Here is a 17,028-nt window from a genome sequence, read left to right on the forward strand (position 1 = left end):
CACTTTGCAAAGTTGCAGGGGTTGAAAAGTTATACTACTAGAAAACATACCTTTATTGATGCGCTTTTTACGACACACACTGATTAATGATATGCAAAAGGGCGTGCCCTAAAAATAATGTCAAATCTTTAGAAATTTGAAGAATTTAGGGTGCATATTTTTGCGTGCCCTAAAATTAGTGTCTCACAAAAAACACGGAGGACATTTATTATAAAATGCGCGTCATCTAAATATGTCGTTTTATAATTTATTTTAATGAAACACACGTTTTAATAGCATCCCAAAAATTAACCCCCCCTATTTGATCCTCTCTGAGTCTCCCTTGTTCTTCTATTGATTCCTCCATCTTTTTCCATCGATGCTAATCTTTGAATTAGCTAGAGGGAAACCCTAGGGCCTTCATCTTTACCTACATCCAACAACTCCAACCCTTCTTCGTTTGTCCAACATAACTCGGGCTTTAATCTGCAAGAAAACCTCAACTGCATCCTCTACATGAAAAAATCCCCTAATTAGCAGCCACATGTTGACGTCAGGTACCCTTGAGATGAAAGCCTCATTTTGATGTAGAGATCCCCTTAGGCTCTAATGTTAGGGCCGATTTCTCATACATTTAGTTCTTACATCCCCTCTCACCAAACCCTTAGCATCCCAAAATAACCCTAGTCTTCCATTCGTTCATCTTAGTGACTAGGTTACCGTCGACATTACCTCAAGTGTTTCCAATTGTTGAGTTCGGCTGCCACAAATACGCTCTGTGTTTTCTCTTTGCTCCTACTAACGGTTTGAACTAAGGTATTGTTACAATTTTATTTTCTCCTCTGCCCATAGGAGAAAAGGAAGGCACAATTCGATTTGGGTATTATCTCTTTGCTCCTACTAACGATCGTATTCTCCAATTTGCAATTAAAACGAAGGCACAATTCGATTTGGGTATAATCACCGCCTACTTGAGCCCTAATTTTCGATTTTCGTTATCGTACACCTACTTTCTTCTATGTTTTTTTATTTTGGAGTCGTGAAGGACCAACCCTACCAGAAGAGTCTGTATTGGATTCGATTTTGGGTGTTGAAGGCTTAATTTGGGGTTTTTCAACACATGTCTAAAACATTAGCAGATGGAAATCTGTCTTTGGACAAAAGAGGTAAACTTTGAACATTTGTTTCATTAATCTTATAGTTTTGATGATTTATACAATTTCATTTTATTCTATGTGACTTTCTATGTATGATGGTTGTCTTGTATAATCCTCAGGGGAATATTGAAGAACATTCTCAGCTCCTTTGTGAAATCACCCCGGTTAGTTCATTCGAATGATAATTAAAAAAATATATGTTTTCATATGTTTTTTCCATAGCTAATAACATAGTTCAAGTAAATATATGATAACTATGATTGTTAACTCCAACATGCATAAAAACAATTGCAATTGAAAAAGTTATTGAATTGGTGCATGATGAACTTTAGGAGAAGTGAAGCAAACTTCTATAATATATCAACTGACACATTAAGGATGAGAGGATGAAATATATTTTGTATTGATTTTGATTTCTTAATTTTGGTTGCAGTAGCTCAAAATGGTAAGGGTACTCCTATCTTGAATATTTCAATAACTGATTAGTATTAATATTCAATATGTAGTATGAGAGGGTATTTCAATAACTGATTACTATCAAAATGGTAAGGGTACTCCTATGATTTTATTAATATTTAGTACAAAAAAATGATTAGTATGTAAATTATTCAATATTTCAGTATGAGAGGATATTAAGTTTTGTTCAAACAATCGATTTGGGTCCTTATTTCACGCTACTAGGGACCAAAACTGAAAAATATTTCAATTATTGGCTGATGATTAATCCATTGTAGCAATATCTCACTTTGATCAAATGGTTGTAATGGTATACAGGCCAGCCCCCATGCTTGGATGGCATTCATCTTTTATTTCTTTTTATTATTATTATTATCCATTTATAACATTGTACTTACATTATGAATAAAAGTACAATGCTATAAATGGATATATTTTTGAAAGCCCAATATTGTAATACAAAAAAAAGGAATCGATATAACCTCGCAGTATATAGCTGATCCTTCCAAAACGAACATAAAAGAATAATAATAACTATAGTTATTTATATGTATGTTCATTTTTATTTCTCTTTTGCTTCAGGAACAACACTTATGGAGCCCAAGTCTCAAGAACCCACAAAGCACCAGTATGATATTATCTATTTTTTTATAAGAAATTAATAAGTTTATTTTTTTTAATTGTTCTTATGCGTTCATATATTATTCTTAGTAGGTGTGGTTGGCATGCTGCCACATCTACTAATTTCTTAAGGAAGTGTCGAGTTATAGGTAATCTTTTCAATTTTTTTTTTATCTAGGATCATACTTTTATATGAAAGAAAATGTTAAAAACTTAAAATTGATTTTAATGACTTGGAAGACTTTGAAGATTGTAACTAAAACACTGTATTATGAAAGGAAATACATGTAGCACCTTTTTTTTAAAGTGGGACAAGGACTATTCTTTCGATCTCATATTTGTGCAAAAGGACGAAAATGCCCTCAGGCCTCATCATCTTCATTATGACCAAAATGGCCATGATCAAAACTAACCTAAATGGTAAAAACGCATTATGTTTCCCTATTATCCCATGGTTTAAGCGGCAATGTATTTACAACTTGTTACTCATAATAGCAACATTCTATGATTTTTTAGAAAATTGATTATTTTTGAGAAATTTTCAGTTGAGATTTTCACTTGCAGGCTTTTTTTAACATACTTAAAGATCATATACAGGCTGTTTCAGTAGCCAATCTTGGAGACATTCAAGATACACACTCCTCCAAGCTTAGGCTAACGAATTCTCCTGAGGTTTGATTTCAAATCTTTTAGGGTTTCATGAAATGTGTTTAATTTGACATTGTTTCAGGTATACGAGGCACTTGAACATCGATTAGTTGTTGCAGAAGCTGCTCAGAGGCTGAGACTTCCTTTAATTTCAAAAGATGGTGAGGTTCATGAGGAAGAAATAGAGAAATGGAGTGGATTTTCAAGTAATTATATAAACATTAGCCCTGAATCTGCAGTTGGTGGTGTTCCTAATTGATTTCTTGGAATAACACCTGCTTATTTATGGCAAACTCGGGACCAACATGCACCATTACCTATGGTAACTTCATTTCATCATGTCTTTTTTCCCCTCAAGTTTAGTTTTTTTTATATATATAATATTGATCAACTGTAGTAGGATGTGGGAGAATACCAAATGCCACTTCTTCGTGAGATTGAGATCCATTTAAAGGCTAAATGTGACAAGTTTGCTGATGCTTTTATTGATGATTTGGGTTAGTTTGCATTGCACCACACAAATACGAATCTAAATACTTTTAATGTTCATTTTATATTATGATATGTTTGATTCAATTCTGTTGTAGTGGATGTATAAGGATAAATTAATCAAATTTAGGACATGTCACATATGGTTTAACATGGTTCTTCTACTAATTTTTAGTTCACTGTTTTTTTTAACTTATTTTCATATTGGGTAAGTAGAAGAAAATCTTTAACTATATTTTTGAATTTATGCATATTAGAGTATTAGTACAACAGTCTTAGTTTTTTGCTTCTTAACGTTTCTCTCTCATGACTCTTAATCTTCTGATTCACCTTTTTCTTCAGACATAAAGAAGATGTTCTGAACCTCAACAAAAAGGATTTGACAAAGCTTCCTAGAAATGTATAAGTTTGTAATTCAACATGTACGTGTCTGTATAGTTTTAATTTAAGAAGCTGCACTTTTGGTCCCTATAGTTTTCAATTCTAACAGGAAATGAATTAATTGCAGTTTTTGTCCCTACAGTTTCTAATTTAGGAAATTACACATTTGGTCCCTGTAGTTTTTAATTCTAAAATTAGGAAATTGATTAATTACATTTTTCGTCCCTATAGTTTTTAATTTAGGAAATTTACATTTTTGGTCTTTTTTTCTCATTTTCGTATGTAAAATTACTTGTATAATTTATATATTTGAGATACATACATACAAAATAATTCAAAAAAAAATAAAGGAAGAGAGATGATCTATTTATTAAAACAAATAATAAAATAATTATATGGCCAGGTCAGCCTCTTGATACTCAAAAGAAGCTAAAGAGGCGTATCTAAGAAGAGATCATGCAACTGCACAAGAATTTTCCTTAAAGGCTATACAAGAATGGAGTGCTTCAGAATAACTTAATGCAAAAGCAGCAAATGAATTTTTAGCAATCAGAAACTGTGAAAATGATGGTTGGAAATTGGATTTGCATGGTCTTCATGCATCAGAAGCAGTGCAAGTTTTACAACAACACTTACTCAAGATCGAAGCTCATGTGTCAACAAACCCTAAACAACAACAACAACAATTATCTAAGTGAAGATTGTTAGAAGTCATTACAGGTAAGTAACATGAATTTATGTGTTATGTGTTGGGTGCTAAAAAATAAAATACGTATTTTTTATTATAATTTTATTAGGAAGGAAGTTAAAAAGGAATGATTGATGTAATTTGCTTGTGATTGTGAAGGGAAAGGTAGTTATAGCCGGGACAAGCAACACTTCCAATAGCAATAAAAAGCTTTCTCACTGAAAAAGGGTGTGTTTTCTTCATCTCTTTATATATTTTTAGGAGTTAACAAAAATAAGTAAAAAAAACACATAGTACGCTTTTTATTGACAACAAGTATTATTCATATGAGGCAAGGATTGGGGTTATAAAAGTGCAACCTAAATTTCATCAATAGTCAACTATTCTATCAAGTGCATAATGGTTTTGTACTACTAGTTGACTATTTGGGGACAGATGGATTACTTTTTAACTTTAGATTCATTTAAAAAGTTTATTTTTCTTAAGTTATATGATAACATAGAAAAACATAGAACAATTGGTGTTTAGAAGTGTGGTAATTCATATGTATAATTTATGTTTCTCGGAATTAGTAGGCTTGACATTGGAGATTTGAAATCGGTTCAATTGTGTACAATATTATTGATTTGACAAAGCTTCAGACAAAAAGGATTTTCAGCATTTGATTTGTGATTTACGATTATGAGAAATGGAAGATCTGTTGTATAAGGAGCTATGGAAGGCATGTGCGGTTCCACTAGTATATGTTCCAAGAGATGGAGAATGAGTTTTCTACATGGAGCAAGTAAGTATAATAAACTTGTTAATTTTCCTTCAAAATCTCTCATATCGTTTATATTTTCAACATTCTTTTGACCTTCAACTTCTATTCTTCTTCTTAAATCTTAATCATATACGGTTTTTGCTCAGTTAGAGTAATCCAATAATCAGGGAATCAATTAGAGTATTCCTCACTTCAATCTAAAAATCAAAGATTCTATGTCGTGTTGTTTATACTCGGCTTCTGGTAAGTATGTAAACATGTTGTTCTTACAGTGTGTGATTTGGGTTATGAAGTTTTAGAATCTAGATTTTGTTACCTTTATAGGCTGAACAAGATACATATGAAGTTTATGCTCAAATCACTCTACTTCCAGAAGCAGATGTAAGAGTTCACATCTTAAATTCTTTACAATTTATAACCTTTTGTAACTGTTTTTTTTGTTTTTTTTGTAATAATGAATAGCAAAGTGATCCTACTGGTCTTGATAAATGCATTGACGACCCTCCAAAGGCAAGTATCCACTCTTTCTGCAAAGTCTTAACAGCTTCAGACATAAGAACTCATGGTGGTTTTTCAGTGCTCAGAAAAAACGCAAATGAATGCCTTCCCACATTGGTAATTTCACTCTCTTTCTTTTCTTTTAATTTCATATGTTTTCAACAATTTAATTTTCTAATTTTTTGAAGTATTTTTGTTCAGAACATGTCGCAACCTCCTCCTACTTAAGAAGTTGTAGTTAAAGATCTTCATGGGACTGATCAACCCAATTGGATTCACATTTCTAGAAAAGAAAACACCAACACTCCATGGCTAATAAGAATAAAAAAATAAAGATATGAGGAAAAAAAGGTAAAATAAACTCGTATGTATGGATATGATTTGTATGGTAATTAAATTTAGAGTGTATGTATGTTTTGGTTTGCATGCAGTCTTTGTTTGGCAGTTTAGACAAACTTTATAGCACCAGATCGTCCATGTCACTCTTGGTAAAACAAATTTAGAGTGTACTTCTTCCATTCATGTTAGTAATTTGTCATTATGACGTGTTTTTTCTTGTGCAATTTTATTTTTAGGGGGTATTTTACTTTATTAAATGTCTAAAGTTACAGGACATGATTATGGGCACATCATGGAACATTTTAGGGCAGTTGTTGATTTTCCTCTTGGTGATCCATCAATGAAGTGGCCAACTTGCATCATGTAATAACATTTTAGGGGAAGATGTAGGTATATGTTTTCTTAATGAATAATGTAATCATATGTACGAATATGAAATAAAGTTTGTTATTTTGTATGTGCTAATCATGTATAGGTAGAAAACAACCTCTATTGACTTGTTTTATCTTTCCATGGATCGATTATTTGTATGACATTAAATTTTATGCAATGGATTGTAATTTTTGTATTTCGTATTTTATTTTTTGTTATGAGACATTAAATGCAAATTTAATTTGAAAATTAGTAAATCTATAAATAATTTTTTTTAAACATTTAAAATTATGATACGCAAAAATGTGTGTCATCTTCATTTACGACATGGCCTTTCTTGACAGGGGCTTCCTTGATACGCATTGCGTGTCATAAACACGCGCGTCATAAGGTTACGACACGCAAATGTGTGTCGTCTTCCTTTATGACAGGTCCTTCCTTGACACGCATTGCATGTCATACCTGCGCGTTGTAAATGCGTGTCATAAATGCGCGTCGTAAATGCTCGTCGTAAATAGATGACGCGCAAAAGTGTGTTGTCTCTCGTTATGACAGTGCCTTTCTTGACACGCATTTGCGCGTTGTCTGAGCGTTTCACGACACGCATTGCACGTCGTAAAAGGCGGTTTTTCTAGTAGTGAACATTGTTTTTGCTATAATTAAGGAAGAGAATGTTATACTTTGTTTCCAATCTAAAAGCTTAGATCAAGAAATTTCAAGGGTATATTTATTATTTGCATTCTCAAAATATGATTATGATTACGGCATCCCTCTTCATAGTTTGAATTTTGAGAACACGGCAAACAGAAATATTATGATGATATTATAGTAAGAAACTGGTAAAGTGTCACGTTTTTTTATTATGAATTGTATCCCATACGCTTCGGGTATAGGGTCGATTACATACGCTATAATATTCGACCGTTCTAAAATTTTCCAAATACCTAGGGCATTTAGAGGGAAAAAGGAAATAGAACCGGTTTTGACTAAAATAATTAAACAACTATTAAGGACAATCTAAGGTTCGCCAAGGATTGGTTTGTGACAACATGTAATTTCTATTTTGTACACTTATTCAAATCTATCAAAGTTAGACTCGTTTTGCTATCTTTTAGCACGATTTATGGTCTATTTGAGTGTTCTAAGCCTAGTATAATCTAGGTATGGGTCTTGGGATGAGTATTTGTGAGTCTAACACCTTGTAAATGAGCCAAACACACCAACACAAAGTATGTGCGGCCGCACACCCGAGTGTGCGGCCACACACCCATCCCAGCCACACACCCACCCCAACCGCACACTCCCACCTATATATATGATACTTCGTCATTTTAAACACTTTTTCAACCTTCTTCAAGACTAGAACTCGTTTTCTCTCAAGTATCATCCATATTTCACTTCAAATTTTCAAATCAAGTAAGTGTTGCTTCCTTGATTTGTTAATACAAGGCCTTAACTAGCCTTTCCCTTTCATTTGATCCATGAAAACACGTATTTGGTGGTAAATCTTCAAAAACACCAAGAACACCAAGAACACACACTACCTTTTTGTACTTTAACTACACTTTTAAGCCACTAAATTGGGTATACACTTGTAATAGCTTGATATAAGCTAAGGATCCTTGAAGTTATGCATGAAAAACGCCATTTCATATGATCTTCAAGTGTGTACGGCTGCACACACCATGTGTAACCGCACACACCCATTTAAGGGTCCAAAAAAGTAACTAACTTCCATTCTGGATAAGCAATGGTTAAAACACCTTCCCTAGAACATTCCTAAGGCTTGGAATCATGTTTTTGACACACTTCATAGCACTTGGCCGCACACTCTGGCCGCACAAACATAAAACCCATGATTTTTTTTGGCGTTACACTCCAATATAGGTCCATATACCCCTTATGTGTAATAGCCTGGATTCCCAGGTATTATTCATTTATTTATTTTTGATGATTTGTTAGGAGACTCGGCGAGTTGGAGCCTAGACTCGCCGAGTATGATCGTGGATTTGGACGCGGGTTCACGCCTGGACTCGGCGAGTCCAAGGAATGGACTCGGCGAGTCCATGTTGTTTAATGAAACCCTAATTTCTCGGGTTTGGAGCCTATTTAAAGGGCCTTATGGCCGTCATTTGTGCTCACCAGTCCCCTGAGTGAAACCCTAGTGAGCTTGAGCATTTGGAGTAAGTACAGGAGCCATTATTGACCTTGGAGGTGTTATCTAGCAAAGGAAAGGAAGCAACAGCCAAGGGGAAACAACAGGAGCCACTTCCTAAAGATTTGAGGTCTAGAACATCACATTTGAGGTACTATCTTCGAGCCATTCTCTGTTATGTTGATGTCCCTGTTGATTTAGGGCTTATTGAGCCCTTTTGTGGCTAGATCTAGTGCTTCCTTGGTCCCTTAAGCGAGTTAGGTTCTGGATCTGGACCCTTGGAGGTCCAAAGTGTCCCTTTTGTCCAAGCTTTTTATGAATCCATGGGGGTTTTGGATTGGGGTTTTTGTGTTTGAGGTCAACACACTATTTATGAGTCATGGGGTGTGATATGAGCACCAAGACATGAACTTTACGTGATGAATGTGCTTGGGAGGGCCAGATCTATGAGTTGTTGGAGAGGATCTGACCTCAGAAGTGAGATTGAGTTGGTGCATGGCATGGACTTGCCGAGTCTGAAGAACAGACTCGGCGAGTAGCATGAAGTTTATCCTTAACCATTCAGCGAGTGGTCTTGCCGAGTTAAGGGTCGACTCAGTGAGTCTGGGAGAGTTAGAGAGGGTTGACAGGTGGACTGAGTCGAGCTGGAACTCGTCGAGTTGTTCTTGAGACTCGGTGACTTGAGTTGTGGTAGCCCCGCGATTCATGCTAGGTGGAACTCGTCGAAGTCAGGGGAGTACTCGACGTGTCAAAAGAGAATCCTAGAGAGTTGGTGACCACGTATAGACTCGCCGAGTCGCTCTAGTGCACTCGCCGAGTCCGGTCAAAGTTGACCGTTGACCGTTGACTAGAGTTGACCAGTGTTGACTTGATAGGGGCAGTCAACCTTAGTGGTAAAACTGTTAATTAGAGATGTATGATGTTATAAGAGGATTATAGCTCGGAGGATCGAGCACGAGTGATTTCCAGGATTCGCGAGTTATCGAGATATACGAGGTGAGTCTTCTCACTATACTTTACCTTGAGTAGGTAATCAGAGTTATGAGACTGAGTATGTGTATGTTATATGTATGTTATGTGTTGTACTGCATGATGTCTATGTGATTTATGCTGTGCATGCTTATAGAGTTGGAACCGGAAGGTTCGCAGAGTTAGAACCAGTGGGTTCATAGAGTAGGGTCTACGGACCCACAGAGTTATAGCCTCGAGTGGCGAACTCCTCGTACCGGACATTTGCTGAGCTTCAGGCAAATGCCCGGAAGAGGGAGATTGAGCTAGCGACTCAGACCAGGGAGGTGGCGGAGTCTCAGGGGAGGGATCGGCGACCGGCACAGTCTCAGCCGGCAGCCAAGCGGGCCAAACCCGCTGATCCCAAACCAGGGAGCCAGAAGGGCCGCACTTGTGGAAAGTGTGGCAAAGGTCATGATGGAGTCTACAGAGCGAGATCTTGCTATAAGTGTGGCAAGGAGGGGCATATGGCCAAGGACTGCCCCAAGGGGTTTGCGGTGTGTTTTCACTGCAACCAGACCGGACACCGGAAGGCGGAGTGTCCGCAGTTGTGGGGATCAGCTCAGGGAGCACCTCAGGGATCTGCCCCTGCCGCCATCAGAGCTACAGAGAGTCGGCCAGTGAAGGCCGAGGTACCGAGGGCACGAGGGAGAGCCTTTCAGCTGACCGCGGAGGATGTCCGCGCAGCGCCCGATGTCGTGGCTGGTATGTATTCTTTCATGTATTTATTTTGATGTTGAGATATTATGCTTATGTTATGTTATGCGTAGGTACTTTTCTTGTGAATTCTGTACCTGCCTTGGTGTTATTTGACTCGGGTGCGAGTCGGTCTTTTGTATCTTTGGATTTTAGTTAGCATATCAGTGTTAGTCGTGAGGCGTTGAGTTGGCCTCTGAGTGTTTCCATAGCTGATGAGAGGGTGATATATGCCATGGAGGTTCTCCGAGGTTGCGTAGTCGAGATTTTCAGTGTTGAGTTCCCGATTGATCTGGTTCCTATTGCGATGGGTGATGTCTGTGTCATTGTGGGCATGGACTGGTTGAGCAGATTCGGTGCGGTTATCGACTGCGAGCGTCAGCTGGTGACCATACGAGACCCTAGTGGGGGAGTTCTTTCGGTGTACGGCGAGGGTACACATTCAGGATCAGTGTTTTGTTCGGCCGCTAGGGCAAGGCAGTGTCGACAGCAGGGCTGTAAGGGTTTTGTGGCGTATGTGATGGATACACGGGTGGATTACGAGAGGCTGAGTTCAGTAGAGGAGGTTCTGGTGGTGCGTGAGTTCCCGGATGTATTTCCCGAGGAGTTGCCGGGTGTGCCTCCTGTGAGGCAAGTGGAGTTCAGTATCGATTTGGTTTCGGGAGCCGCGCCTATCGCTAAGGTGCCCTATCGTCTTGCACCTCCAGAGATGCAAGAGTTATCCTCGCAGCTTCAGGAGCTGTTGGGGAAGGGATTTATTCGGCCAAACAGCTCGCCGTGGGGAGCGCCTGTCCTGCTCGTCAAGAAGAAGGATGGTTCACACCGGATGTGCATTGATTACCAGGAGTTGAACAAGCTGACGGTCAAGAACCATTACCCGTTGCCGAGGATCGACGATCTGTTCGATCAATTGTAGGGAGCATCTTGGTTCTCCAAGATCGATTTGAGGTCTGGATATCATCAGGTGAGGGTGCGGGATGAGGACGTCCAGAAGACAGCATTCGGGACGCGTTATGGGCATTATGAGTTTGTGGTGATGCCTTTTGGACTCACCAATGCCCCGGCGGTGTTCATGGATCTCATGAACCGAGTGTGTAGGCCGATGCTGGATCGGTCAGTGATTGTGTTTATCGACACATTCTAGTATATTCGAGATCTAGAGAGCAGCATGAGAAGCATTTGAGAGAGGTTCTCGGAGTTCTGAGGTCGGAGAGGCTTTATGCCAAATTCTCCAAGTGTGATTTCTGGTTGCGAGAGGTCCAGTTCTTAGGACATCTCGTTAACCAGGAAGGGATATTGGTCGATCCGGCCAAGGTTGAGGCGGTGATGAGTTGGGAAGTGCCGAGATCACCCTCCGAGATCAGGAGTTTCCTAGGGTTGCCAGGGTATTATCGGAGGTTTATTAAGGATTTCTCCAAGATCGCAGTGCCACTCACCAGATTGACCCGGAAGGGTGTTGCTTTTTCATGGGGCCCCGAGCAGCAGGCCTCCTTTGAGACACCTCGCCAAAGGTTGTGCGAAGCCCCAGTGTTAGCTCTCCTGGATGGGATGGAGGACATTGTGGTATACTGTGATGCATCGATTTTGGGGTTGGGAGCGGTGCTGATGCAGAGGGGGCATGTGATAGCGTATGCATCGAGGCAGCTAAAGCCTCATATCCTACCCATGATCTAGAGTTGGGGGCAGTGGTGTTCGCCCTCAAGATTTGGCGTCACTACTTGTATGGGGTTCGGTGTACGATATACACGGACCATAAGAGTTTGAAGTATTTGATGGATCAGCCCAACCTAAATATGCATCAGAGAAGGTGGTTGGATGTGGTCAAGGATTATGATTATGAGATCCTGTACCACCCATGCAAGGCTAATGTGGTAGTCGATGCATTGAGCCGCAGGGTGGAGAGCATCCCGCTGAGGGAGGTATGTTTGAGATTGACCGTGATAGCTCCAGTGTTGGACGCCATTCGTGGGGCACAGGCCGATGCTGTACAACCTGAGATGCAGAAGAGGGAACGGGTTGTTGGTTTGGTTTCAGAGTTTGTTACCGACGGTCGGGGGCTTATGACATTTCAGGGGCGTATCTGGGTGCCGTTTGTGGGAGGAACGCGTACCATTTTGATGGAGGAGGCTCATCGGTCGAAATTTTCGATCCATCCGGGGGCCACTAAGATGTATTTGGATCTGAGGAAGGAGTATTGGTGGCCCTGTATGAAGAGGGATGTTGCGTGGTTTGTTGAGAGGTGCTTGACCTGCCGGAGCGTTAAGGCCGAGCACTAGAGGCCGCATGGTAAGTTGCAGCCATTGGAGGTTCCCGAATGGAAGTGGGAACATATCACTATGGATTTCATCACCAAATTGCGAAGGACTGCCAGGGGAGTTGATGCAATTTGGGTGATTGTGGATAGGTTGACGAAGAGTGCTCACTTCCTTGCTATCAGCGAGAGTTCTTTAGCAGAGAAATTGGCAGAGGTGTATGTGAGGGAAGTGGTATATCGGCATGGGGTGCCGATCTCGATTGTTTCAGACCGTGATGTGTGTTTCACTTCCAGATTCTGGAAGAAGTTTCATGAGGAGTTAGGTACTAGACTGCATTTTAGTACCGCATATCCTCCCCAGACAGAAGGTCAGAGTTAGCGGACGATTCAGACGCTCGAGGACATGCTCCGGGCATGTGTGTTGGATTTCGGGGGTAGCTGGGATGGATCTTTACCCTTGGCAGAGTTTTCCTACAACAACAGCCATCATTCGAGCATTGGTATGCCACCCTTTGAGCTGTTGTATGGGAGGAGGTGTCGGACCCCCATTTGTTGGGGAGAGGTTGGACAGAGGGTGATGGGCAGTACAGAGATCGTGCTTCAGACGACAGAGCAGATCCAGCAGGTTAGACAGAGGTTGTTGACCACTCAGAGCCGACAGAAGAGTTATGCAGATAGACGCCGATCTGAGCTTGAGTTTCAGGTCGGCGACCTTGTACTCCTGAAGGTCTCTCCTTGGAAAGGAGTGATTCGATTCAGGAAGAGGGGCAAGTTGGGGCAGATTTACGACACTTTTCATTTGTCGCAGCTGAGGAAGTGTATAGCCGACAAGTCGGCAGTGGTTCCATTAGAGGATATTTAGGTGGATGCGAGCCTGAATTATGCTGAGAGACCAATGCCCATCAGAGATCGGAAGATCAAGGTTTTGATGAACAAGGAGGTACCCCTGGTGTTGGTTCAGTGGCATCATCGGAAGGGATCAGAGATGACCTGGGAGCTGGAGCGTGAGTTGCGTGAGCAGCATCCGGAGCTATTTGCAGAGCGAGACTTCGAGGGCGAAGTCTAGTTCTAGTGGGGGAGAATTGTAAAAGCCTGGATTCCCAGGTATTATTCATTTATTTATTTTTGATGATTTGTGAGAAGACTCGGCGAGTTGGAGCCTAGACTCGCCGAGTATGATCGCGGATTTGTATGCGGGTTCGCGCCTGGACTCGGCGAGTCCGCGCTGTTTAATGAAACCCTAATTTCTCGGGTTTGGAGCCTATTTAAAGGGCCTTATGGCTGTCATTTGTGCTCACCAGTCCCCTGAGTGAAACCCTAGTGAGCTTGAGCGTTTGGAGTAAGTCAAGGAGCCATTATTGACCTTGGAGGTGTTATCTAGCAAGGGAATGGAAGCAACAGCCAAGGGGAAACAAGAGGAGCCACTTCCTGAAGATTTGAGGTCCAGAACATCACATTTAAGGTACTATCTTCGAGCCATTCTCTGTTATGTTGATGCCCATGTTGATTTAGGGCTTATTGAGCCCTTTTGTGGCTAGACCTAGTGCTTCCTTGGTCCCTTAAGCGAGTTAGGTTATGGATCTGGACCCTTGGAGCTCCAGAGTGTCCCTTTTGTCCAAGCTTTTTATGAATCCATGGGGGTTTTGGATTGGGGTTTTAGTGTTTGAGGTCAAAACACCATTTATGAGTCATGGGGTGTGATATGAGCACCAAGACATGAACTTTACGTGATGAATGTGCTTGGGAGGGCCAGATCTATGAGTTGTTGGAGCGGATCTGACCTCAGAAGTGAGATTGAGTTGGTGCATGGCATGGACTCGCCGAGTCTGAAGAACAAACTCGGCGAGTAGCATGAAGTTTGTCCTTAACCATTCAGCGAGTGGTGTTGCCGAGTTAAGGGTCGACTCAGTGAGTCAGGGAGAGTTAGAGAGGGTTGACAGGTGGACTGAGTCGAGCTGGAACTCGTCGAGTTGTTCTTGAGACTCGGTGACTTGAGTCGTGGTGGCCCCGCGATTTATGCAAGGTGGAACTCGTCGAAGTCAGGGGAGTATTCGACGTGTCAAAATAGAATGCTAGAGAGTTGGTGACCGCGTATAGACTCGCCGAGTCGCTTTAGTGCACTCGCCGAGTCCGGTCAAAGTTGACCGTTGACCAGAGTTGACTAGTGTTGACTTGATAGGGGCAGCCAACCTTAGTGGTAAAAGTGTTAATTAGAGATGTATGATGTTATAGGAGGATTATAGCTCGGAGGATCGAGCACGAGTGATTTCCAGGATTCGCGAGTTATCGAGATATACGAGGTGAGTCTTCTCATTATACTTTACCTTCAGTAGGTAATCAGAGTTATGAGATAGAGTATGTGTATGTTATATGTATGTTATATGTTGTACTGCATAATATCTATGTGATTTATGCTATGCATGCTTATAGAGTTGGAACCAGAAGGTTCCCAGAGTTAGAACTAGTGGGTTCACAGAGTAGGGTCTACAGACCCACAGAGTTATAGCCTCGAGTGACTAATATGTGTTATGTGTGGTATTTTGGGGAACTCAGTAAGCTTTGTGCTTACAATGTTAGTGTTGTTTGTTTCAGGTACTAGGGATGACTGTGGGAAGGCGCCAGCTTGATCTGTACACACGCATGGGATTTCTATGATATGTGATCTTGGGATTTGTATGATGTGAATTGGAGATTTAAACTTCATGTTTTATGAAAATTAAATGAAAAATGTTTTTATATTTTGCGAAAAATTATTTTGAAATTCACGGTGTTACATTATGTGCAACCGTATGTGTTGGAAACACTTAATTCTAGGTGTTTTTTATGTCCCTAAGGCGTGTCCCTATCACCATTAGTGGTTATATAAATTAAATGTATTCATATATGTGTATTTATATGTTAAATAGGATTTGTTTGTGCTCAAGACTCCAATTGACACCCAACAATCCTAGATTGATCTTTCATTCGAGTTACACACTACAGGTGAGTTCATACCCCTTAATCAACCTTTTAAATGATTTTAAATGCTTTTATGGGGGGAATACAAGTTGAAACAATGTAGTTATTATATCAATCACACGTGATTAATAACTAAAATAAACAGATAGACCTTCTTATACTTTCAAACTGTGTTATCAAACATCCATTTCAAAATATCTTTATCAAATTCTTTTCAAACAATAAAAAACTATTTATTCAAACTCTTTTACGTATATTGTCCAAGAACATGTCTATATAGATATAGTTATATAAGTAAGATTGAAAGGACTTAGGACTGATAACTCGCTCTATTTCCTGTTCCTTGTTTGGTTGTGGACTTAGAGTATTAGGTTGTTTGTCCGAGTGTCCCATATTTACTAAACTTTAGTAAATCATAATGAATAATCTTATCAACTTGTGGTGGACCTGATCAGCACACACCCAAGTGTATCCGGTCCCTTTGTCCTTTACTTGATTCACATATACATGTGAACAAGGAATTAGACTTACTTTCCCAAATATATAAAAAATTCTCATGATCATACAATACAATTTGCATGATTCAAAGTTTTTATCCAACTGAAACTTGGGTGATGAGAATCTTTCCTTATTTGGTAAATTATGACACTTCCACTAATGAAAGAATCAAATCCATTTACCCATATTGCTTATCAATGGAAACATCTAATCAACAATTTTTCACAAATGCCATTGTAAGGATACTTAAAATAAATAAAATCAAAACCATTTTTCTTTTATTTTAAAACTTTGCAGAAAAATTTATCCTTACAATCTATATGGAAAACTTGTTGTTATCTATTCCTAAGCAATATATCATAACTCTTAAGTAACAACTCAAAATTCTGATCACCGAACCATGCGATCGAAATCCATCTTCGCGATCAGAATCATCATATACTTCCTTTAAGTTTCTTCACTTTTTCTTTGATTCTTAAAACATCAACATGTGACCACGTCACATTATGCAATAAGAATCTCAGAATAGAAACTTAATAGAGTTAGACAATGGACTTTACCTGAAGTAGAGTCAAACCTATTGACTTTACCATCCTTAAGATGTTTCAGGTAAATTTGGCAACTTCGCAACCAATGTCTTTCCTTTGGCAATAGAATCTTATGGACACTTTGGAAACGGTACTTGGGACTATCATAGACTTAACCTTTCTCTTTACCATTTGGTCAACCGAGTTGACTATGGCCGATCCCTTTCCATTGGGAAGAGAAGGTTTTTTTCCTGGACCTCCAATGTCACCATTTTCAATGTCCAAATAGGTTTGGAAAGTAGATCATCCAATCCAATTTGCTTTACTAATGCTCCAAATCATTTCTGATTTAACATCATCAAGCAAATAGGTAAGATCATTAAGGGTCTTGTTGCGATCTGTCATCAGGGAGTGACTGAAGAACCAAGTCAGCAGCCAGCTACCTCGAGACTTCGACACCCGACTCTCTTGACTTGTCAATATGTGGCTTAATCCCCAAGATCTAAGTACATATGGACTTTCCTTGCCAATAGGGATTGAG

The 17,028-nt window shown here is 39.7% G+C and overlaps 2 long non-coding RNA genes across 2 annotated transcripts; both read left to right on the top strand.

Annotated features, from left to right (window-relative positions):
- Positions 1 to 308: 308 nt before the first annotated feature.
- Positions 309 to 2,221, top strand: LOC145072246 (uncharacterized). Its single transcript, XR_013690957.1, has 3 exons — positions 309 to 1,145; positions 1,256 to 1,300; positions 2,175 to 2,221. It is a non-coding gene; the product is annotated as an uncharacterized LOC145072246 (long non-coding RNA).
- Positions 2,222 to 4,137: 1,916 nt separating this feature from the next.
- Positions 4,138 to 6,475, top strand: LOC145072252 (uncharacterized). The gene is made up of 6 exons (XR_013690959.1): positions 4,138 to 4,451; positions 4,579 to 5,203; positions 5,329 to 5,425; positions 5,507 to 5,563; positions 5,645 to 5,797; positions 5,882 to 6,475. It is a non-coding gene; the product is annotated as an uncharacterized LOC145072252 (long non-coding RNA).
- The last annotated feature ends 10,553 nt before the right edge of the window (positions 6,476 to 17,028 follow it).

Source organism: Lactuca serriola, chromosome 1 (assembly GCF_051521515.1).
Source record: "Lactuca serriola cultivar US96UC23 chromosome 1, Lser_US96UC23_V15, whole genome shotgun sequence".
NCBI lineage: Eukaryota > Viridiplantae > Streptophyta > Magnoliopsida > Asterales > Asteraceae > Lactuca > Lactuca serriola.